Source organism: Hordeum vulgare, chromosome 5H, assembly GCF_904849725.1.
Source record: "Hordeum vulgare subsp. vulgare chromosome 5H, MorexV3_pseudomolecules_assembly, whole genome shotgun sequence".
Lineage (NCBI taxonomy): Eukaryota > Viridiplantae > Streptophyta > Magnoliopsida > Poales > Poaceae > Hordeum > Hordeum vulgare.
In genome coordinates this window covers 1,003,131-1,028,191 of record NC_058522.1, presented here as the reverse complement: position 1 = coordinate 1,028,191, position 25,061 = coordinate 1,003,131, and the positions used below count along the sequence as shown (strand labels likewise).

Sequence of the window (25,061 nt, the reverse complement as noted above, 5' to 3'; positions counted from 1 at the left end):
GGCACAGAGCATGGTGGTGGTCTTCAACATGGCCTTCACCTTCATCATCGCCCATATCTTCATCATGATGCTCTACCACTTCAAGTTCGGCCCCTTCTACTTCTTTGGCGTCTGCGAGCTCCTCATGACCGCCTTCATCTAGTTCTTCCTGCCGGAGACCAAGGGCATCCCCATCGAGGAGATGGGCCGGATCTAGGCCACGCATTGGTACTAGAAGCGCTTCCGTGCTTTGTTGAGGGCAATGGCAGACTCCGAAATGTCCACTTGACGTCATCCAACGCCGTATGACCAACATCGATGGACTGGCTCAGTCCATCATAGTTTTGATGATTGATCTCCTTTGGCTAGATATATATCCCTAGTGTGGTCGTTAGCTAGAGGATGTTTATCATAGAGTTAGTTATTAATTAGTTTGGGGAAAACCTAGTTAATTATGTGGATTAATGTTGATGCGTAGCAGGAATTGAACGACTCGACAAATTAATCTACTACTACTGTGCCGATCCTGGTAAATAATATACCACGACTTTGGTGTTTAGAGATTGAAGAGCGTCCATTTACGACGTACAAATCCATATATATGTAACCAAATGTTGGGAAGCAGTAAGTTATAATTATATGCCCTTAAGCAGCAACACAACACCAATCAAGATCAAATCAAACAATCAGAAATTGTAATGAAGCGAAACACATGACAACAACAGTTCTTTTAGTAGCACACCACACCACACCACACCAATCAAGATGAATCGAAAGATCAAAAAAGTAGTGAATCGAAACACATGACACGGGCAGTTTTTTAGTAGCACATCACACCAGACCACACAGCACCAATCAAGATGAACGACAGAACAGAAAAGTAGTGAATCGAAACACATGACTAGTAGTACTTGTGTACGACTTAAACATCACAACGAGCGTTGTTAGGCGTGGCGGGCTCTGGCCGGCTGATGATCCCGACGTGGGTGAGCAAGGCCCACAGGAGCGTTATCAGCTCCCCGCCCCGCGCAATGGCCTCGGCGTGAGCGTCCGAGGGGGCGGCATAGAGGATCATCTCGGACCAGAAGTCCATGAGGACCTCCCATGCCTCCTCTTCTCCTTTATCCTCCAACAGCTCAATCAGCTTCTTGCCGAGCTCTGCGCCATTCTTATGATCAAAGTAGGCGCAGTAGCGTGACAAGTGTGTGGCGGCGATCTTATGATCAAAGTCAGCCTTCCCCGATCTACTCACTTCCAGGATGCTCGTGGCAATGTGAGCCACCAGCATTGTATTAGCAATACCTTTGACGCCATTGGACTGTGAGAAAGGGTTGTTGTCGGCCTGCAGTTGTAGCCTTGTGCATAGGGATGCCACGCCATTGCTTCGGTTCCTCAGTGGCTTGAGGACGGCAGTCTTCACAGCTGTCGGTACCTTCTTCCGGTCAAGCACAAGGATGAGGCGATGAAGAAGAGCCAGTGGAGTTGTTCTTGGGTTGAGGGTCAATACTGAGCACTGGTTCATTTTGTCCACCCAATGATTTAGCAGCTTGCATTTTCTGCGTAGCACAAGGCCTAGTAACTTGTTCTTCCAAGGTGATTGCTGCCAAGAAGAAGCATGCCTAACATAGTGGCAGATGAGGGATACTTTAGTCCACTTAGAGCAGATGTAAGAAGCAATCTCCCGCAGCTCGGAAAGCACAACTAGTGACGCAAGTAAAAATACGGGTACATCATCCAAGTACCACTTTCCATAATGTTTCCAGGTCAATGTATCACATTCCATGATACATTCAATCTGTGAATCATTCCATGAAGCTTCCCCCGGCATATAAAGAGTTTCATCCAACATATAGAACAAGCTCTAACCCATGCTTAAGAGAGATATAAATATGCTCAAAATGGGCAGCCAACTCCTCGAATATGAGGTTGTGAGAGATGAACAATAATAATCGTGAAGGAAAGAAAGCTCAAGTGTAATCACATCAAATGCTCTTTCATCATCACTATCCTGGAGCAACATGTGTGGCAATAAGTTATAGGCCTTCATGAAACAAGTCTCAACAATTGTATGCCTTGCAAATCGGCATCTTAGCAGCTTGAACAACGCGAATGAAAAGCATAAATCTTTAAACTGTTCCCTTGAAGACCTCGGAAGCATGTCATCCTGCAACTGCCAAACTTTGTCAATGGTCACTAAGCTGTTGTTTTCAATCCTTGCCCCATCAGCTTGGTTGGATAACAATTTGAGACTGTAACCACAAGGCACCCTTTTAAGATTTATCAATCTTATGTCCTCTCCTGCAACTATGAGTGGAGGAAGGGAATGCTCAGTTGTTGGCCCGACATGCTGCTTTTCATCTTTTAGCTGCTCCATGTATCCAACAATGAGATGTGGATTGCGCCCAAATGCTAACGAACTTCTTGCACTGTACCATGCATAATATTTGAGAAGGAGTTTAGCAACGATAAGAGCAAAGGATGGAAGAAGGACCAATACGTCTCCGGGCTCCACATTCTTTAGCGACCATTGTCTCGGTGAATAAAAATCCTTTCCTAGCAAATTAACGGCAAGGTAGGAAGTCCATATTGCTTGAACAAGCAGTACTGTGGCAGGAGGGGTGATGTTGCGACCTTCCTTATCATCACCAGCAACTATTGCAGTGGTGTTGAGGCCAGCAATCTGAATAAGACTAGCCCATACGAAGACAGAGATGATGTGGTCCTGTGTGTGACAACTCCCTGATATGATGTGTGGACCAGAGAAAATGGCGATGACATCTTGATTACCAATGGTAGAGTTAACATACGAGAGGATGGGCAGGAACAAGGTGTTGCACTGGTGGAAAAACAGGCTTCCGTCCAGCCCCATAAGTCGCGAAGCTGTAGGAACCGCGACTAATGGGACCTTTAGTCGCGGTTCTGGAGGTGAACCGCGACCAAAGGCCTGGGCCCAGGGCGCTCGGTGGCCAGCTGGTGCACGTGAGGGGCTTTAGTCGCGGTTGGCCAGGACAACCGCGACTAAAGGCCTTCGGGCACCTTTAGTCACGGTTTGCCAGGCCAACCGCAACTAAAGCCCCTCCCCTATATATACCCATCCAGCAGCCAACACTTAGCCATTTAGAGCCATTCTCTTCACACTTAGGGTTTAGGTTTGCTTTTGGTTCCTCTTATGCACATAAGGTGTTTGATGAAATGCCCCAAGAGCATGAAACAAACATGACATGAAGTGTTGGAGCCACACTCCTCGATCGCGGTTAGCAACTTGATGAACCTTTGATGTGTCATTGATAAAATATGCATGTGTGTAGTTCATTGTTTAATTTATATTGTTTGTAGCTAGTTAGTTTAACAAATGCATGATGGTTAATTATATATTTTATATTATAATAATGCAGATGAATCGGCAATGGATGTACGTTAACCGACTCTCCGGCGAGTTCACTACGGGTTTGAAAGATTTCCTCGTAGTGGCTAATGCGAACAAGCGGGGGGGTTTTGTTATCTGTCCATGTGTTAACTGTAAGAATCAGAAGGGTTACTCTTCCTCAAGAGATGTTCACATGCATCTGCTTCGGCACGGTTTCATGCCAAGCTATAATTGTTGGACCAAGCATGGAGAAACAGGGGTTATAATGGAAGAAGATGAAGAAGGGGATGATTTCATCGATGAAAGCTATCTTGCTCATTTCGGTGATACTTTCATGGAGGATGCTGAAGGTGAAGGGGAAGGTGAAGAAGAGGCACGTGATGATCCCGTTGATGATCTTGGTCGGACCATTGCTGATGCACGGAGACGCTGCGAAACTGAAAAGGAGAGGGAGAATTTGGATCGCATGTTAGAGGATCACAGAAAGGCGCTGTACCCCGGATGCGATGATGGTCTGAAAAAGCTGGGCTGCACACTGGATTTGCTGAAATGGAAGGCAGAGGCAGGTGTAGCTGACTCGGCATTTGAAAACTTGCTGAAAATGTTGAAGAATATGTTTCCAAAGGATAACGAGTTGCCCACCAGTACGTACGAAGCAAAGAAGGTTGTCTGCCCTCTAGGTTTAGAGGTTCTGAAGATACATGCATGCATCAACGACTGCATCCTCTACCGCGGTGAATACGAGAATTTGAATGAATGCCCGGTATGCACTGCATTGCGTTATAAGATCAGAGGCGATGACCCTGGTGACGATGTTGAGGGCCAGAAACCCAGGAAGAGGGTTCCCGCCAAGGTGATGTGGTATGCTCCTATAATACCACGGTTGAAACGTCTGTTCAGGAACAAAGAGCATGCCAAGTTGTTGCGATGGCACAAAGAGGACCGTAAGTCGGACGGGGAGTTGAGACACACCGCAGATGGAACGCAATGGAGAAAGATCGACAGATGGTTCAAAGATTTTGCAGCTGACGCAAGGAACATAAGATTTGCTCTAAGTACGGATGGCATGAATCCTTTTGGCGAGCAGAGCTCCAGCCATAGCACCTGGCCCGTGACTCTATGCATCTACAACCTTCCTCCTTGGTTGTGCATGAAGCGGAAGTTCATTATGATGCCAGTGCTCATCCAAGGTCCGAAGCAACCCGGCAACGACATCGATGTGTACCTAAGGCCATTAGTTGATGAACTTTTACAGCTGTGGGGTGGTGTCCGTGTGTGGGATGAGCACAAACAAGAGGAATTTGACCTACGAGCGTTGCTTTTCGTAACCATCAACGATTGGCCTGCTCTTAGTAACCTTTCGGGACTGTCAAATAAGGGATACAATGCATGCACGCACTGCTTACATGAGACTGAAAGTGTACATTTGCCAAATTGTAAGAAGAACGTGTACCTTGGGCATCGTCGATTTCTTTCGAAAATTCATCCAGTAAGAAAGAAAGGCAAGCATTACAACGGCAAGGCAGATCACCGGCCGAAGCCTGCGGAACGCACTGGTGCTGAGGTATTTGATATGGTCAAGGATTTGAAAGTCATCTTTGGAAAGGGTCCTGGCGGACAATCAGTTCCGAAGGGAGCTGACGGGCACGCAGCCATGTGGAAGAAGAAATCTATATTCTGGGAGCTAGAATATTGGAAAGTCCTAGATGTCCGCTCTGCAATCGACGTGATGCACGTTACGAAGAATATTTGCATGAACCTCCTAAGCTTCTTGGGCGTGTATGGGAAGACAAATGATACAAAGGAAGCACGGCAGGACCAGCAACGTTTGAAAGACCCTGATGACCGGCATCCGGAATGGTTTCAAGGTCGTGCCAGCTACGCTCTGACCAAAGAAGAGAAGGTCATCTTTTTTGAATGCCTGAGCAGTATGAAGGTCCCGTCTGGATTCTCGTCCAATATAAAGGGAATAATAAACATGGCGGAGAAAAAGTTCCAAAACCTGAAGTCTCACGACTGCCACGTGATTATGACGCAATTGCTTCCGATTGCTTTGAGGGGGCTCCTGCCGGAAAATGTTCGAGTAGCCATTGTGAAGCTATGTGCATTCCTCAATGCAATCTCTCAGAAGGTAATCAATCCAGAAGTTCTACCACGGTTACAGAACGATGTGATCCAATGTCTTGTCAGTTTCGAGTTGGTGTTCCCGCCATCCTTCTTCAATATTATGACGCACCTCCTGGTTCACCTAGTCGAAGAGATTTTCGTTCTCGGTCCTGTATTTCTACACAATATGTTCCCCTTCGAGAGGTTCATGGGAGTATTAAAGAAATATGTTCGTAACCGTGCTAGGCCAGAAGGAAGCATCGCCAAGGGCTATGGAAATGAGGAGGTAATTGAGTTTTGTGTTGACTTTGTTCCTGACCTTAAGCCGATTGGTCTTCCTCGATCGCGGCACGAGGGGAGACTAAGTGGAAAAGGCACGATCGGAAGGAAATCAACGATATGTATGGACGGCCATTCTCTGACTGAAGCACACCACACTGTACTGACCAATTCCAGCTTGGTGGCTCCGTACTTTGAGAAACACAAGAATATTTTACGCTCTGACAACCCGGGGAAGCCTGAATCCTGGATTAGGAAGGCCCACATGGAGACTTTCGGCAGTTGGTTGAGAAAACATTTAATGAATGACAATGATGTTGTAGATCAGCTGTACATGTTGGCCAAGACACCATCTTCGACTATAACGACTTTCCAAGGGTACGAGATAAATGGGAATACATTTTACACGATCGCCCAAGATAAAAAGAGCACCAACCAAAACAGTGGTGTCCGCTTTGATGCAGCAACCGAGAATGGGCAAGAGGTCACATATTATGGTTACATAGAGGAGATATGGGAACTTGACTATGGACCCTCCTTTAAGGTCCCTTTGTTCCGGTGCAAATGGTTCAAGCTAACAGGAGGTGGGGTAAAGGTGGACCAGCAATACGGAATGACAATGGTGGATTTCAACAATCTTGGTTACCTTGACGAACCATTCGTCCTAGCGAAAGATGTCGCTCAGGTTTTCTATGTGAAGGACATGAGTAGCAAACCGAGGAAACGGAAAGATAAGAAAACGATCAGTACATCATGCGATGATCCAAAGCGCCACATTGTTCTTTCAGGGAAAAGAAACATCGTGGGAGTGGAGGACAAGACAGACATGTCAGAAGATTATAATATGTTTGCTGAAATTCCGCCCTTCAAAGTGAACACCGACCCAAGCATTAAGTTAAATGATGAGGATGCTCCATGGATACGGCACAATCGTAAGCAAGCAGGGACACAAGGGAAGAAATGATGTGCAATAATTTATTGTACCAAACTTTGTTGAATGGATCATGTGAATTATATTACCCGTGATGTGTTTGGTGTCCATTTTCGAATGATTCGAGATACCACTGATGATACATGAAATTTGGAGTGATTTAGTCATACTCCTTCCTAGGCGTATAATATGCATACTCGTAGTCTTCATAGCCGCCGTCGTCGTTGTAGTGGTAGTCGTCGCCTTCTAAGTTGCCGCCGTCGTCGTCGCTGCTGTCGTCGCTGTCGTCGGGCGGCGCTCGTGGCTCGAACTGAGGGTAGCGCAGGCGGGGGATATCGCCGGCCGTGATGTAGTCCATGACGCTCTGCAGAGTCCGGCCGTACCACCATAGCCGACGGCCGGCCTCGTGGAAGTTCCCAGGAGGCAGACCGTCCTCCTCATACCTGGCGAGCGCCCTCTCACGCCGATTGATGAAGAAGGCGTCCCAAGTATGCTGGTTATCGGGATGCCAGCGGGGATTCATCCGCTGCTCCGGCGTGAGGTCGAGGTAGTAGTGGTTCGTGATGGCCGCCCGGCGCGCGGTACCCTGAGGGACGGGAGGGACCGGCACGCCGCCGGCGCTTAGGCTCCAGCCGGTGGGGACGCGGTAGCCCGGTGGACAAGGGTAGTTCGAGGCGCAAAGCTCCTCCACCTGCTGGTAGGTTAGAGTGGGTGCGGTGGAAGCCATGAGAGAGTGATGAGAGATTGTAGAGATGTGATAATGCTGGCCAAGCCGGGCTACATATATGTAGTGAGAAATGGCGGGAAAAATGGGAGCGGGAAGACAGGAGGCGGGAAGACAGGAGGCGGGAAGAAAGTGGCGGGAAGAAAGAGGCGGGAAGACAGGGAAGAAATGGCGGGAAGAAGAGGAATCCAGAGCTGGTCATCTAACCTTTAGTCCCGGCTGGTTGGTGCAACCGGGACTAAAGGCCAGACCAACCGCGACTAAAGGTCGTTGCGCGCGGGGAACGCAAAAACGACCTCTCAGCGGGCGGATAGGAGAAGAAAGGGGCGGCGCGCTCACGGCTCGGGCGAGAGGCCTCTCAGCGGGGCATCACAGCCACCGCACCAGGTAGGCGTGAGCAAGATGGGTCGAGGCCGAAGGCCGGCCCAGGCCGGGGGGGAGAGAGGCTGTGGCCAATGTTCCCTTTAAATGGATTCTCTTTTTTCTGTCCCGTTTTAGGCAGATTCAATGCATTGTCTCTATGCATATTTTTCCTACGAAAATATGCTTAGAAAACAGAAAATAAAATGTTTGAAGTTTCTATAAAAGCAATGATGATTTTTCTGAAAAGAAAAAGATAAAAGGTTCTGAAAATAAAAGAAGATTTGGGGGGGGCCTTTAGTCGCGGTTGGTTTGGCAAACCGCGACTAAAGGTTACCCTTTAGTCGCGGGTCGCCTCCCCAACCGCGACTAAAGGGGGGGGGGCGCGGGAACGCAAAAAACCCGCCAAAAACCCTTTAGTCGCGGTTGGGGAGGCGACCCGCGACTAAAGGGTACCTTTAGTCGCGGGGTCTCGTCCCCAACCGCGACTAAAGGGGGGGGCTATAAATACAAGTGCGGGTCGCCTCCCCTTCCGCCGTCTTCTCCATCTCTCTCGTCTTCTCCGATTCTCTGCCGCGCGCGCCGAAGGCCTGCCGCCGCCGTCGCCCTCGCCCTCGTCGACGCCGCCCGCCGTCGCCCTCGCCGTCGTCGCCGCCCGCCGTCACCCTCGCCCGCGACTAAAGGGTTCACCCCTATCCTTTCATCTTTCCCGCGCCGCGCCCGCCTTCCTCGCTTCCTGTCGCCGCCTTCCTCGCTTCCTCCGCTCGAAGCATTGCGCTCGTCGCTGCGCTCATAGCCGCCCTCGTCCCCGCGCCCATCGATGCCGACAGGGCTCGCAGAAAAAGAACGTCTTGGAAGAACGTCTTGGAAGAACGTCTTGGAAAAACGTCTTGGAAGAAAAAGAACGTCTTGGAAGAACGTCTTGGAAGAACGTCTTGGAAGAAAAAGAACGTCTTGGAAGAAAAAGAACGTCTTGGAAGAACGTCTTGGAAGAAAAAGAACGTCTTGGAAGAACGTCTTGGAAGAAAAAGAACAGAGACTATCTATTTAAAAGTTTCATCGAATATAAAAAGTTTCATCGAATATGAAAAAGAACAGAGACTATCAAATATGAAAAAGTTTCATCGAATATAAAAAAGATCATCGAGTTAAAAAATCATCAATTTAAATAATTAATCAATCTAAATTGAAAAAAATTAGCGAATTTGGAAAAGTTCACCATTTTTGGTTGAGTTTAAGACTATCTATTTTGGTTGAGTTATTGCAGGACATGATTTTGGGAATGTATCAATTATCTTTTAGATTATTTCAAGTTACTTTATTTGTGTAGTTTAAATTATGTGTGGGATCAATTGTGAGTATCAAAAAATCAACAGAAAACCAAGAAGAGAGGGAGTCATGGGACGAAAAAACAAAGGGAGTAGGAGAGGCAACGGAACCAACTCCTCTTTTAATAATGAGATACTTACATAATATTTACTCCCTCCGTTTTTAAATAATTATAGTCAAAAAAAGATAGTCTAGTTTTTTTAACTACAATTATTTAGGAACAAAGAAAGTATTTTCTCGATGCACCTGCACAGTCCCGGGTCTCATACTCGTGTGGTTAGTACACACGGCAGTGATGAGAAAAAAAGTATGGTCCCGGGTCTCCCTCTCCGTGACGCCGTCGTCTGCCGCCCCGTCTCGCGCTCTACCGCGACACCCTCTCCCACCCCTTCCTCGCCCCCTCCTTTTGCCACCGCCCTTTCGCCACCGCCACCGCCACCGCCCCCCTTCTTCACTTAATTAATTTGTTTTTACTACATGTTTTCAGGACTGACATAATGGCGGACGATAGAGCTGACCCGATTATGGACAACTATGATCCGGACGGTGAAGCACATATGTTCGGCATCATAAACGGCGATATTCTATATGTGCCGACCGGAGAAGAAGAAGATGATATCTCTTCTTATCTGAACCTTGACGGTGAAGATGAAGGGCGCCGTCAGCAAGATGATGCCGAACAAACGTCGATAAACGACGATCTTCAAATGGAAGTAGCAACCACCTCCGGCGCCGAGGTATATATATACATTGAGCCTCTGGTGATACAAACTAACTGATTTGAATAAATATGTGTGTACTAACGCGCGCGACTCTCTTTCTTATTTTAGCCCTCGGCCGGATCGTCGAAACAATCGAGTACGTCGTCAAAGCGTGGCGCAACCAAGACGATGAAACAAGGAGAAACATGCACCATCGAGGTTGTCGACAGTGCAACCGGCAGGCCGCTGGAGCCCCGCAAGAACGCCACCAAGTTTGTCAGCCAATGCGGAGCCGTTGTTAGAGACAACGTCTCGATCACCGTCCAGGAGTGGAATGAGCCAAAGAAGGCACGAATTGCTGCAGGTTTCACTTTTGTCGATAAGAGAACAAAAAAAGATTGCTTCAAGAAGCTTATGGAACATTTCGTTCTACCTCCGGAATACAACAAATTCGATGAGGAGGGTAACAAGATTGAGGAAAACAAGGAGAGGAGGAGGCTAGTCAAACAGTTCGCTCTTCATAAGATGGCCGACGCATTCCGGAAATTCAAGCAAAATCTAGCCCATGACTTTGTCAAGCAGAACAAGACTCCGGATTTCAAAGGACAATATGAGAAACTGAAACATGATTGGCCAGAATTTGTGAAGCAAAAGAAATCGGAGCAGTTCATTCAAATATCGAAAAAAATAAGGAAAATGCGGCTAAGAAGGAGTACAATCATATTATGGGGCCAGGAGGGTATCGCATTTTGTTGCCTAGGTTGGAGAAGATGGAGAACGAGCTGAGGGCGCGAGGAATCCGTCCAGGTACGGAGGGATGGGACCCAAGGGCCAAAAGCTGGTGGTACGGGCATGGGGGAACGCTGAACCCGGAGACAGGGGAGTGTGTTTACCGGGGCAAATTAATTAAACCCACCCAAGCCCTTATTGACGCAATGAGGGATGCTCAAGAGGGGAAGATCAAGTTCAACAGAGAGAACGACGCGCTGACAAAAGCCCTCGGGAATCCTGAACACGGAGGACGTGTACGAGGCATGGGGCACATTCCGTGGAAAATAGGGTTCCCCCAGAACGATGACCCGTACGGTTACAGAAGCCGTAAGAGAAAGATGGATCGGGAAGCAGATGTTGTGGCGCGGTTGGCATCGGAAATGGATGTGATGAAGAAAACCATGAGTGTACTAGTAGCCGAAAGAGATGCAGCTCGGGTGCAGCATGAAGATCATCCAGCGGATCTCGGAAGCCAGCAGCGGAGAAGCAGCGTGGCTTCCACGGAGGCCCCACCGGCTGGTGCAGATGCACCGACGATCGAAATTAATGCACCGGAGCCTCTGGTGGTCGAAATTACTACACCGGAGCCTCTGGTGGTCGAAATTACTGCACCGGAGCCTCCTCGCTACCCCGTGGACGATATAAAGGAGATGAAAGAATGTCATCTGTATTATCCTATCGGGAACATGTCCATGAAGGTAGCCATCGGCAGTGCTTTACCATGTTTACCTGGAGCACTCCACCACAACAACCCCATTCAAGATGGCTATGCTCGTGTCACGGTGGAGGACATAGTCCAAGGGTTTGAGGACCTGGAGATTGACATTGCTACACCTGAAGGGGAGAAAAGACTTGGAGATGTCAAGCGCCATTTCATTCTATGGCAAAAGAAGTTTATCAAGTTTCCAGGCGAGGCGCCAAGGACAACAAGTCCACCCCCCTACGGTGGTGGTGGTGGCGGTGGCGGTGGTGGTGGTGGTGGTGGTGGTGGTGGCGGTTCACCTACACCTCCGTCACGTCAGCCGACGCCCCCCAGTCCACAACGTCCGGCGGGTGATCAGACGCCGCCCCCCAGTCCTCGTCCGGCGGGTGATCAGACGCCGCCCCCCAATCCACCTCCGGCAAAGAAGCAGAAGCAGAAGCAGTCCTGGATTATTAACCCGGACCCTTATGTACCTAAGACCACAAAGGTACCGGAGCCATCACTGAAGCCTCTCCCCACAAGGCCTTGGGAACGTAGTGCCGAGGAAGTCGACGCGGCCGCGGCTGCTGATTTGGAGAAATGGAAGGCGGACTGCAAGAAGAAAAGAGAGCCCGAGCCCAAGCCAGTATTTTCTGATGAGCAAAAGAAGTGGGCTAAGTCATTTTTGAGCACACCGTCCCAAGCCGCGAAGAATCTGCCTGACGACTATGCACGTGAACTTCGCAGGCAGGCACTCATGTTCAAGGAGAACAAAGAGCGGGAGAAGGCCGAAAGTAAAAAAAGCGGGAAACAAGTTGCCCAGCTCGGGGAACAAAGTAAACAATCGATTGCCCCGCTTATAGTGGAAGCCGCCGGTCCGGATGCCCCCGAGATCATACAAGCTGCGGCAGCACAGGGATTGACTGCAACGAGTGCCAGAGAACAAGCGGCCAACTTAGGTATTACTCTTCGTGAACTGTTAGGCCTTGATGAGGCGCCAGTGAAGGAGGTAGTAATTACATATGTCAAGAATGGGCCTCTCGTCGAGCCTGCGCAGGAAAAGGATCTACCTCCACAAATGAAAGGTCTGCTGAAATGGTACAAGGGTTACATAAAAAATAAAAACGCCAAAGATTATATTTATGCGGAAGTTAGACATGAGCATCACTTCAAACATTACTATGTACAAATTGAACTGAGTGAATTGTTCCAGCTTTTCAATCTGCGCGATCTCGACAAATCTATCATCAGTTGCTACGTTCTGTAAGTGATTTATTTCTACCCCATCTCGTTCATATTGCCTGCACTATATATATGTCCTAACTATATTGTTGTGTCCGCTATTATACATGCAGAATGAAGAATAAGGAATGCAGAGTAAGGAACATCCATGATGTTGGGTTCATTGACCCACACATCGTTAATGGACATGTGTTGGAGCATCACCCCGCCGACATGGAGGCAGACCTGTGGCAGTTTCTTACAAAGCAGGAACTCAAAAGTGATATTCTATTTCCTTACCATTTTGGGTGAGTGTTTCTGTCTTGAGCACATTCTCTTTTGTTTACTCCATGCATGGTATGTGGCCGGCTAATCGATGAGTTATGCATGACGTACTGTGCATGTATCGTGTCCGCAGGTTCCACTGGATTCTGCTAGTAATTAAAGTTAACACCTCAGAATGTCTCGTCCACGACTCTCTGAATATGGATCCAAAGCTTTGGGGCGGCATGAGAAGAATGCTGCAGAAGTAATTATTTTCATTCATTTGCGCTCTATATCGATCGGCCTATTTCGTTCATTTCCTAATATCAAGTAACTAATAACTCTCTTGTTCATTTAATTTTCTTTGCCTCGTAGGGTTTGGAGACGGTTCGTAGATACAAAGGTCGGTGAATTCAAAAAAGAGCTAGAATTCAAAAGGTCAAAGCCTAAGAATGCTGGGGATATTCAGCCAGCGGGGACCAATCTATGTGGATACTATGTCTGTGAGATGATCCGGAGATACACCTCTGAGCGGGTTCCGAGTGATACCAATGCGGGGAGGAATAACCTCCGGATGATGCTTAGTCCAGAAGCTCGCTTCCGACCACTTCAAGAGGAACTAGCTGGATGGTTCAGCAGGGAAGTCCTCCATCCTAAAGGAGAACACCATTACGAGGACGTAGAACTTTATATGCATTAAATTATGTATGGAAACTTGTTCAAAATTGTATATGGTCATCCGATGATATTGAATATATATTGTATATTCCTCTTGAATTCTTTTTGGTTCTAATTTCAAATTTGTTTGAAATTGTACATTCATATGCATGTATGTAGTACCGTAGAATATATGAAATTCCTTCAAAATTAAAATAAAGCACAAAAGAAATAAAACAATACAAATTAAACAGAAAACAGGTTTAGGGGGGGGGGGGGGGCGCGCGCTAAAACCCTAAACCTGTGGCGGCCTTTAGTCGCGGTTGGCCAGAAGAACCGCGACTAAAGGTCCTCCGCCCCGACGGCCGCCTGGCGCCCACGTGGACGGGCCTTTAGTCGCGGTTCTTAAGAAACCGCGACTAAAGGTGGGGGGCTTTAGTCACGCTTAGTTGGTCGCGGTTGCGCAACCGCGACTAATGGCAGTTGCGAACCGCGACCAAAGGCCTTTTTTCCACCAGTGTTGGCACCAACGAAGAGGAAGCCGGTCAGGGGATGGTGACGGAAGCGCTGACCATAGGCACCGATCCCGACCATAACTCCTATCACGATGGTGCTCGCCACCAGAAGAGCATTCACTCGCACCAATTGCCCATCTATGTGATTAGAGAAGTCACGGATTGCTTCATCAGAGCAGTTTCCGGTGCCCATGATCTGCTTAACACACATGCCAAATCCAACGTCAACACATATTGAATTTGTTGATAAATAATTAAATATGCATGCAAAAAATAATATGTACAGTGCTACGTATGATACTAGTATACTGCAATCATACGTATTTAAATTAATAATCAACCACCAATACGAGAACAATCAGCTCATACTAAATTGCTGTACTAGCAGCTCAAACAAAAAAAAATAGATTGGTTGTTGTGCTAACAAGATTAGATTTAGGAGTAAAGGAAATTACCTCACACAAGGGTAGCAATCGGACTGCTGGAGACGTCAATCCGGACTGCTGGAGTACAAGCATGCGTGCTACTAAGTGGTCATGGAGACATTTGCTGATGCAGCCTTACCATGCCAGACGTAATTAATAAATCATGTCATTTTCCCTCTTTCATGTCTTCCACTACGTACTTTGTTATTAGGCAGGTTCTTTATTCCTTTGTTCTTTGCTGAAAAGGAAAGCTCTTGTACAATATACACTCTTTTGTCTCATATACACATCTAATGTAGTAGCTGATTCAGTGCTGTATAAACGTCGGTGCTCGATCTCTCCGGCTCATATTAATTCTCTAGGAGCAAGAACGAACTTATATTAGACAAGTTTCACCTATGAGCAAGAACGATTGCTTCGAAGCAAGGGGAGTACATGTCTATTTCACGATCGGATTTGAACCACCCACTATACATTTACAGCATGTTTTTTCATTTATGTTGTCCCTCCTAGCTGGTGTAAATCAACTTTGCATTTGAAGTTACATAGTATCTGTGATGTGATGTGAGCATCTTTAAAAGGAATTCCAGATTCCTGACGTACGGCTTGTAGGGCTGGTTAGCGCATGTGTCTCCTCCTTTGCCTACCTAGCCTGGATCAGGTGGCGTCCTGTGCATTGTTAGTGTAAAAATGGAACCCCCTGCTACAGATCATCGGAGACAAGAAAGGAGAGAGGAAGAGACAACACACAAGATTTCCCGGTGCACGAACACCTTGTCGCCCGAACGGCTATTTGTGTATTCCGGCGAGCTCGTACTCACCCCCACTTGTTACAATGTCCAACACTAGGATTTTATACCACGCACACGAAGGACATGCTCTCCGCGCTCCTGCCTGCTCGCGCCCATGACCTAGCACGCTCTGGCGGCGTCCTCCGCGCGCGCCTGCAACGCCCACGACGCACCGAACCCTCCCGATCGCTACGCTCCCCTAGACGTAGTATCTAACAGACACGCATGCACACGGCGCCACCCTACCCTGGCGGCCCGCGCACACTGTGCACGCACACACGCACGCCACTGCCGCGGACCCGACGCACCAGACGCACCTGGTGGGCGCCCACACACGCACGAGGCGCGCTAGCTCGCCGCCGCGGCTTATTCCAACGCAACACTCACCCCCTAAGCCGTGGCTTAGAGTAGCGCGGCGTTCTCGACGTCGACGTCTCCCATCAACGCATATTCCTCCGCCGTCGGCCCCTTCCTCCGATGAGAATCCTTCTTGAAATGACCCCGCTCGTCGTAGTGGTAGCAGCGCCCGCGTCGGTTCTACCGGACGCTTGACGCCACGCTCTTGCCGTCGTCGTCGTCGTCCCGCACACTGCCTCGCCGGCGCTCCCGCGCACGCCACCGCTCCGCGGTGAGCATCAGCTGCTCCACGCCATGGTCGGCACCGTCCTGCCCGCGCCGACGCAGCCGCTCGTCGAAGGCTTTCAAGCGACCAAGGGCGTCCTCGAACACCATGGGCGAGACATCGCAGAATTGCTCGATTCCGGCCACCGCCACGTACATGCGATCCGGCACGGCGTTGAGCAATTTGTTTACCATCGCGGCGTCGTCCAGGGTCGATCCGAGCCCCGCGTAACGCGCCGCCATCCCGCTGATCTTCCCCGCAAATGCGTCCAGGGACTCGCCGTCGTCCATGCGCAGCCGCTCGAAGTCGCCTCGGAGCGTGGCCAGCCGCTCCACCCGCACGCGATCGGCTCCGACTAACCGCACCTTGAGAGAGTCCCATACCTCCCTCGCGTTCGCCGCAAACTGCATCAGCAAGTCTTCCGGCAGTGCCGTGAGCAACATCGCCCGCGCCGTCTTGCACTTCCTGGTGTCCACTGCTGCTCCATCCGCCTGCTGCACCACGCCACACAGCCCCCCGACATCAAGGATAGCCTCCACCTTGATTGACCAGGAGGTGTAGCCCGTTGGTACCAGCGGCAGGAGATGCATCGAACCCGACGCACCGCCGCCCCGCCGCCCCCGTACGGGACTATCGACATGGCCGCCGGCGCGTGATGTGACCTCGCTCTGATACGAGATGTTAGTGCAAAAATGGAACCCCCTACCGCCGGCGATCACCGGAGACAAGAAGGCAGAGAGGAAGAGACAACACACAAGTTTTCCCGGTGCACGAACATCTTGCCTCCCGAACGGCTACCTGTGTATTCCGGCGAGCTCGTACTCCACCCCCACCTGTTACAATGTCCAACACTAGGATTTTATACCCAGGCACACGACGGACATGCTCTCCGCACTCCTGCCTGCTCGCGCCCACGACCTAGCACGCTCTGGCCGCGTCCTCCGCGCGCGCCCGCAACTCCCGCGACGCACCGAACCCTCCCGGTCGCTACGCTCCCCTAGACCTAGTCTGTAACAGACACGCACGCACACGGCGCCACCCTACCCTGGCGGCCCGCGCACACGACGCACGCACACACGCATGCCACTTCCGCGGACCCGACGCACCAGACTTACCCGGTGCGCGCCCACACACGCACGAGACGCGCTAGCTCGCCGCCGCGGCTTATTCCAACGCAACATGCATATGCAAGATAGGAAATAGCTTTGCTTTAGACAGTATGAGAATCATGCATGTGTTTCCAAGTGTGTACAATACAATACGGTCTTGCCATTGGCACTTTGGCCGCTCTTTGATTCGATGCTCTTTGGCGATTAATTAAGCTCGGAATCTCCTTTTGATATAGCTTCTGTGTTGCTCCATCTCTTTTATATATTTCGGCCTTACTTCTCACTTTACGTATCCATTGGAATCTCATATATGTTGTGGTCTTTCCGTAGCTCTAGTACGTCACTGATATATCTTGGTTAATTCGGTTAAACATTCGGGTTTTAGTTATATGTAAAAAACAAAAGTGGAACTTCAAAACAGTCAGGAAATTTCATGCCGAAAGTCATAAACCATAAAAAAAAATATAAAATTCGTTTGGTTTCGTTTTTTTTGTTCAATTTTAAAATGCACAGAGTGAGATCAGACCGTACTGTTCAACATTGGGTGGAACAATGGTGTTGGGTATGTGAAAAGTATATGAATCGTCTCTACCCCCATACATGGGAGCGACGATGTTATATATTGATCAGGAGAGCCAACTCTCGGTAGGTTACACAGATCGATCTACTTGAGACCGTTGGAGATACTACAGGAGGGAGATCGAGATAAACAAGATAACAACTAGTTTAAACTACCTCCTGAATACAACCTTGTCTTGCAAGGCAAGCCTTCGGGTATAACTATCTAGAGATAAGACTCTAGAGATAAGATGTGTTTCAACACCCTCCCATAATCAAAACTTTCCTAAGTTGAGATTACGTTTAAACACTTCAAATAACTTTGTAGAAAAGCCTTTGTAAACCCATCGGTGACTTGATCGCCGATTATTTGCTTGCAACTCTCTCTCTCACAAAATGATAGTCGATCTCTATATGCTTAGTCCTAACATGAAAAACAGGATTTGCTAACACATAAGTGGCACCAAGATTGTCACACCAAAGACATGGAGTTTGTGTGCGGTGCTGGCAGTCCCCGGCAATGACACCAGAAAAGAACTGCTTCCAGTTGCTCAACAATTAGCAATTGTCTTGCAATGGCCCACCAGCGTGTGGGATCGCGGCAGTTTTCGAGGGTAGAGTATTCAACCCAAATTTGTTGGTTCGACACGATGGGAGTGAAAGGATATTCTTCAGTATTAGCAGTTGAGGTGTCAGCTCAACCACACCTGAAAGATTAGTATCTGCAAGCAGGATATAAGCAGCAAAGGTAGTATGATAGCAACGGTGCCAGAAACGATCTGTTGACAAGGCAGACTATTCCTAACTGAAGTATCAATGGCGCCAGAAAAGTATTGTAGCAGGTAGCAGCAGTGTAATGAGTAACAACAGTGGCAAGGAACAACAGTAGTGACAGCAGTAGCAAGTAGCAGCAGTAGCGACTAACAGCAGTAGCAAGAAGCAACAGTAGTGGCAGCAGCAGCAGGACAAAGCAAGTAACAGTGGCAGTGGGACAAACTCGTAGGCAATGGATCGGTGATTTGCTGGATGACATTCATCATGCAACAGTTATAACACGGAGAGATATGTGGCTAGCTCCCGTTCGTCGATGTGATGTAGGCATGCATTCCGTGTGTAGTCATACGTGCTTAGGGAAAAGAACTTGCATGACATCTATTGTCCATCCCTCCCGTGGCAGCGGGGTCCAAAGGGATACTACGGGATAACACATTAAGGTTCTCCTTTTAATAAAGAACCGGACCAACGCATTAGCACTTGGTGAACACATGAACTCCTCAAACTATGGTCATCACCGGGAGTGGTTCCGGTTATTGTCACTCCGGGGTTGCCGGTTCATAACACATAGTAGGTAACTACAACTTGCAAGATCGGATCTAAAACACACATATATTGGTGACAACATAATAATCTCAGATCTGAAATCATGGCACTCGGGCCCTAGTGACAAGCATTAAGCATGGCAAAGTAGTAGCAACATCAATCTCAGAACATAGTGGATACTAGGGATCAATCCCCGTCAAAACTAACTCGATTACATGATAGATCTCATCCTACTCATCACCACCCAGCGAGCCTACGAATAGATTACTCACGAACGATGAAGAGCTTCATGGAATTGGAGAGGGAAGAAGGTTGATGATGACGATGGCCACGATCTCCTTGATCTGGAGCCCAAAACGGACTCCAGATCTGCCCTCCAGGGCAAGAACGGGATGTGGCGGCGCCTCTGGATCGTAAAACGCGATGAAATCTTCTCTCTTGATTTTTTCCGGGACGAAATGGAATAAATAGCGCTGGAATTGGGGGCGGCAGAGCCACGTGGGCCCCACAAGCCTGGTCGCCGCGGCCAGGGGGAGGCCGCGGCCACAGGGCTTGTGGCCCACTGGCCCGTCCCCTCTGGTGGATCTTTGTTGGGGAACGTCGCATGGGAAACATTCGTCATTCCCGGTACATTCCCGGTAACTCCGAAAATCTTCCGGTAATCAAATGAGGTCATCCTATATATCAATCTTCGTTTCCGGACCATTCCGGAAACCCTCGTGACGTCCGTGATCTCATCCGGGACTCCGAACAACATTCGGTAACCAACCATATAACTCAAATACGCATAAAATAACGTCGAACCTTAAGTGTGCAGACCCTGCGGGTTCGAGAACTATGTAGACTTGAGCCGAGAGACTCCTCGGTCAATATCCAATAGCGGGACCTGGATGCCCATATTGGATCCTACATATTCTACGAAGATCTTATCGTTTGAACCTCAGTGCCAAGGATTCATATAATCCCGTATGTCATTCCCTTTGTCCTTCGGTATGTTACTTGCCCGAGATTCGATCGTCAGTATCCGCATACCTATTTCAATCTCGTTTACCGGCAAGTCTCTTTACTCGTTTCGTAATACAAGATCCCGTAACTTACACTAAGTCACATTGCTTGCAAGGCTTGTGTGTGATGTTGTATTACCGAGTGGGCCCCGAGATACCTCTCCGTCACACGGAGTGACAAATCGCAGTCTCGATCCATACTAACTCAACGAACACCTTCGGAGATACCTGTAGAGCATCTTTATAGTCACCCAGTTACGTTGCGACGTTTGATACACACAAAGCATTCCTCCGGTGTTCGTGAGTTATATTATCTCATGGTCATAGGAACAAATACTTGACACGCAGAAAACAGTAGCAACAAAATGACACGATCAACATGCTACGTCTATTAGTTTGGGTCTAGTCCATCACATGATTCTCCTAATGATGTGATCCCGTTATCAAGTGACAACACTTGCCTATGGCCAGGAAACCTTGACCATCTTTGATCAACGAGCTAGTCAACTAGAGGCTTACTAGGGACAGTGTTTTGTCTACGTATCCACACAAGTATTGTGTTTCCAATCAATAGAATTATAGCATGGATAATAAACCATTATCATGAACTAAGAAATATAATAATAACTAATTTATTATTGCCTCTAGGGCATATTTCCAACAATCTTTGCGCATGTATTTTTCATATTTTCTAGAAATATTCTCCGTAAATTTTCAAGACGTTCCGAGAACTTTCATTTCTGCACAAAAACAACACCATGACAATTCTGCTGAAAACAACGTTAGTCCGGGTTAGTTCCATTCAAATCATGCAAATTAGAGTCCAAAACAAGGGCAAAAGAGTTTGGAAAAGTAGATACGATGGAGACGTATCAACTCCCCCAAGCTTAAAACCTTGCTTGTCCTCAAGCAACTCAGTTGACAAACTGAAAGAGAAAGAAAAACTTTGACAAACTCTGTTTGATCTTGTTGTTGCAACTATGTCTAACTCATAACCAGAATTTCAGCAAGATCACAAGTTAACCACATAAGCAAGTGACACAAAGGTCTCACGGTAAACTAATATCAATGGCATAAACAGCTAGCGAGAAAATAATAATGAGTTTCAGATACCAACAATTCAATAAAACAAGCATGAAGCAATATGAATAGGTGGTACCTCGCTAGCTCTTTCTGAGACCGCAAAACATAAATGCAGAGCACTTTCAAATATCAAGGGCTGACTAAACATTGTAATTCATAGCAACGAAGATCCAGTCATAGTCATACTCAATATCAATCAAAAGCAAGGCATAGAAATGACAGAGGTGCTCTCTAATTGGTGCTTATATAAGAAGAGGATGACTCAACAAGAAAATAAATAGACAGGCCCTTCGCAGAGGGAAGCATTGATTTGCAGAGGTGCCAGAGCTCAAGCTTTGAAAACAGAGATAATAATTTTTGGGTGGCACTACAGGAATCAGCTTCTTTGCCGTCTGCCATCACAGACGGCAAAGACAAAATCCTGGACGGCAAAGACAAAACAGCAGACGACAAAGATTCTCACGGCCGGCAAAATTTCTGCGTCAGCCTACGACGGCATAGGACCTTTGCCGTCTGCCTCCTCCCCCCCCTCTGCGCCCTCTTCTTTGCCGTCTGCCCACCCTGGAGGCTGACGGCAAAGATCCTATATACACACCCCAGGATGCACATCTGGGTGCCATGTGGCAACTTTGCCATCTGCAAGCTGATGGCACAAGTCTTTGCCATCAGCTGGCAGACGGCAAAGAGCCCATATAGTACCTGTTTTTTTTGTTTTATATTATTTCACAGCACATATATATATATATATATATATATATTTGGCAACACATTTATATAATTCACCACACATATATGATATATAGTTCACCACACATATACTTGCCAACACATATATATAATTCACCACACATATATGATATACATATAAATCAATGTACATCCCCATATATCGGAAGAACCAACATACAAAGTATTGCACTGTTTATCCATATATACATATACATATAGTTCGACATTGTTCATCAACTCAAATAAAAACAAGATAATATACATATAAAGTTCATCCATCGACATTGTTCAACTCCATGAATGCCAGCTTCCATGCATGTAGTATATCCAATCTGCAAAAATGTGAATAAGAAAGTCAGAAGAAGAACAAAATATGATGTTTTTCAGCTAATTATGTCATTTTTAGCGGAAAACAAGCTAAGAATATAATATTCATGAGCTAACCAAGGTTCTTATGCCATTTTTAGCTTATTATGGCATTTTGGAGCTAAATGGGTTAATTAAAGCAAGGATAATATGAAAGAGGAGAAGAAAGAGGAGGAGGAGGAGAAGAAGAAGAAATCAAGGAGAAGGAGGAGGAGGAGAAGGACAAGAAGGTCCTTGGCCTTCTCCTCCTCCTCCTCCTTATCCTTCTTCTCTTCTTCTTCTTCTTCTTCTTCTTGTTTCTTTTCATTTTGCCTATTTCTTCTCCTCTTCTCCTCTTGTTGGAGCTAAATTACCTAATGTCTTCCCATCTATGTCGAACAATGTACCAAAAATAGCCTCTCCGATATTCTTTTCAGTGTGCATCATGTCGATATTGTGTGGAAGAAGGAGGTGTTTAAAGTAAGGCAGATCCCAGAAGCATGGCTTGTGAGTCCAGGCGTGTTTTGAATTATACCCCTTGAAATACCCTGGACGCTCTGGATCAGGCTCGAGGGCGTTTAACTGATCCAGGATCAGTTGGCCTGTGAACGGAGGTGGTGCCAAGTTTTTGACAACTTTACCTTTGGTAAAGTTCTTCTTGTCTTTTCTAAACTGATGGTCAGGATTCAGGAATTGTCTATGCAAGTCAAAGCAAGAATACTTCCGACCCTCCTGCAACCAATGAAACTGAAGAGCTGCCTTGCATTGGGGGCATGGGAACCTTCCATGCACACACCATCCAGAGAATACTACTGATAATTTACTAGGGCATGTTCTTATATGTGTAACTTATCTACATCAAATGTGAGCTCATTTCATTTATCCAATTCCTCTCAATAATTTTTACAAGTTTCTGTCCATAGAAGAGCATTGTGAAGGAAGTGCCACTTTGGCATGTCCAAATGGTATAAAAACGTACAATACTTTCCTATGCCCAAATCACCATCCTCCACCAAATTGTAGATCAATCCAAGCATTCATTTGAGCCCAGATTCAACATCCGTATTTTTGCCAAGTGTGGTACTTTGCAAACCAAGTGCCACCTAGACTCCTTCATTTGAGCTAAAAATTTGCCAAGACAGTCTCCTTAGTAGACGATCATCCTCACTCAAAAATCAGGCCCATTGGCCTTGTGAATTTCCCCCACCGCTAATCAAACACTTGGCTGTTAATTCATGTTTGAGCTTATTTCAGTCTTCTCGTGAGATTTTTCTATTGTATTATTCTTACTAACACCTAACGGGGGAGTGATAAACCCACCAGACATGCCTAGACTTCCCAGAACGCGCGACAATGTCACAGTCACGCGGTGACCACGCGGTTGGCATGCTCGTTTACACGCTCTAGAGTTGGGGCCCTCAGACACCATCCAAACCTCGATGTCTTGCCACCACACCATGTATCTATGATTAAATGGATACTTATGTACCTAAACATGAATTTTGGGAAAAATAAAGAGTAAAGTATAATGCAGCTGCAGTTCAAATTTGACGTGCTTCCATCTCAATCGGTGGAAATTTGTCTTTTTCAGGAGCGGTGGATAAAAGATTTTGAGACCCAACAATTAGGTCAATTGTGCATTAAATATGGACTAGTATTTTAGAAAACTGATTTTGTACAATTTTGCAACAAAATATGGTAGATCCTTCACAAAAAAATTGGGCATTAGAAAAATGGAAAATGCATTTTTCGTCCAAAGAAAATGAAAACTTCCTTAGGCAACATTGTTTTCCATTCCAATATGCACCATTGTGCATAATATGAGATTATTTGAACAAAATATGCAATGAATGTGGTCATAAGATTGATCATTTGGCTTGAAAGCCATGAATCTTCACACATGATAACTCATTTCTAAGAATATTTTTTTAAAATAATTGTCATATTACAAGTTTATTATTTTACCTGATAACTTTGTCACATATAATGACACAATGTGAAAGTTTTCCATTTTTTTGATTTGTTTTGAATTTTTCATGCCCATTTCAATATGCGGTAAAAACGGCGGGTATAACCGTTCCTACCTAGTGGTTGAATTATGGAAAACTTTCGGTGTTTCTCTGATTAAATAGATACTTCTATACCTAAAAATTCATTTTGGAAAACATAAAGAGCAAACTATAAGATAGCTGCAGTTCAAATTTGATCCGCTTCCACATGAACCGGCGAAAATTTGTCTTTTTTACAAGAGGTGGATAAAAGCTTTTGACACCCAACCATTTGGTCAATTGTATATTAAATATGTCCTAGTATTTTAGAAAAATGATTTGGTCCAATTTCGCAACAAATATATGGTAGTTTCTTCACAAAAAACTCATTTTGGGTACTCGAAAAATGAAAAATGAATTTTGCGTCCAAAGAAAATGAGAACTTCCTTAGCAAACATTGTTTTCCATTCCAATACGCACCCCTGTGCACAATATGAGATCATTTGAACAAACTATGCCATGAATTTAGCGATAAGATTGATCATTTGGTTTGAAAGCAATGAATCTTCACACATGATAGGTCATTTCTAAGAACACTTTTTAAAAATAATTGCTATATTACAAGTTTATTATTTTACCTGATAACTTTGTCACATATAATGACACAATGCGAAGGTTTTGCATTTACTTGGTATCAGTATTTTATATGTATCAGTAATTATATGGAGAAGATCCATAGGTTCAACATAATTTCAAGAGCATAAGGAGAATATCCATAAGTTCAACATAATTTCAAGATCATAAGGAGAAGATCCATAGGTTCACCATAGCAGTACATAAGTTCAATATCATAAAAGTGCAGATGCACTTGGATAAATAGTCAAATATGAACTCAGTTTTATAGGTTCAAAGAGCAATTGTTTTTTTATAGGGGAAAGGAAATAACAAAAAGTTGTTTGTTTTGTGAGAAAGGGTTCCTTTTTCATATACTTTCCCTCAATAAATAAAAAATTCAAAACAAAAACCGCTACTATTCAGATAAGAATGACACAACTGCAGTTTTACATTAAGGACGTACCCAAATTCTCGTAGTGGGCCAGCCCATCGTCGTACTTGAAGAATCCATTCATGCCCAATGCTTACATCACTAGTGGGGACAGGGCCTATAGACCCGGCCCGTAAGGGGCTTTAGTCCCGGTTG

General features: G+C 46.5%; 1 pseudogene; it reads right to left on the bottom strand.

Moving 5' to 3' along the window:
• Nucleotides 1-901: 901 nt before the first annotated feature.
• On the bottom strand, nt 902-14,097 carry LOC123452385 (annotated as a pseudogene).
• Between the last annotated feature and the right edge of the window lie 10,964 nt (nt 14,098-25,061).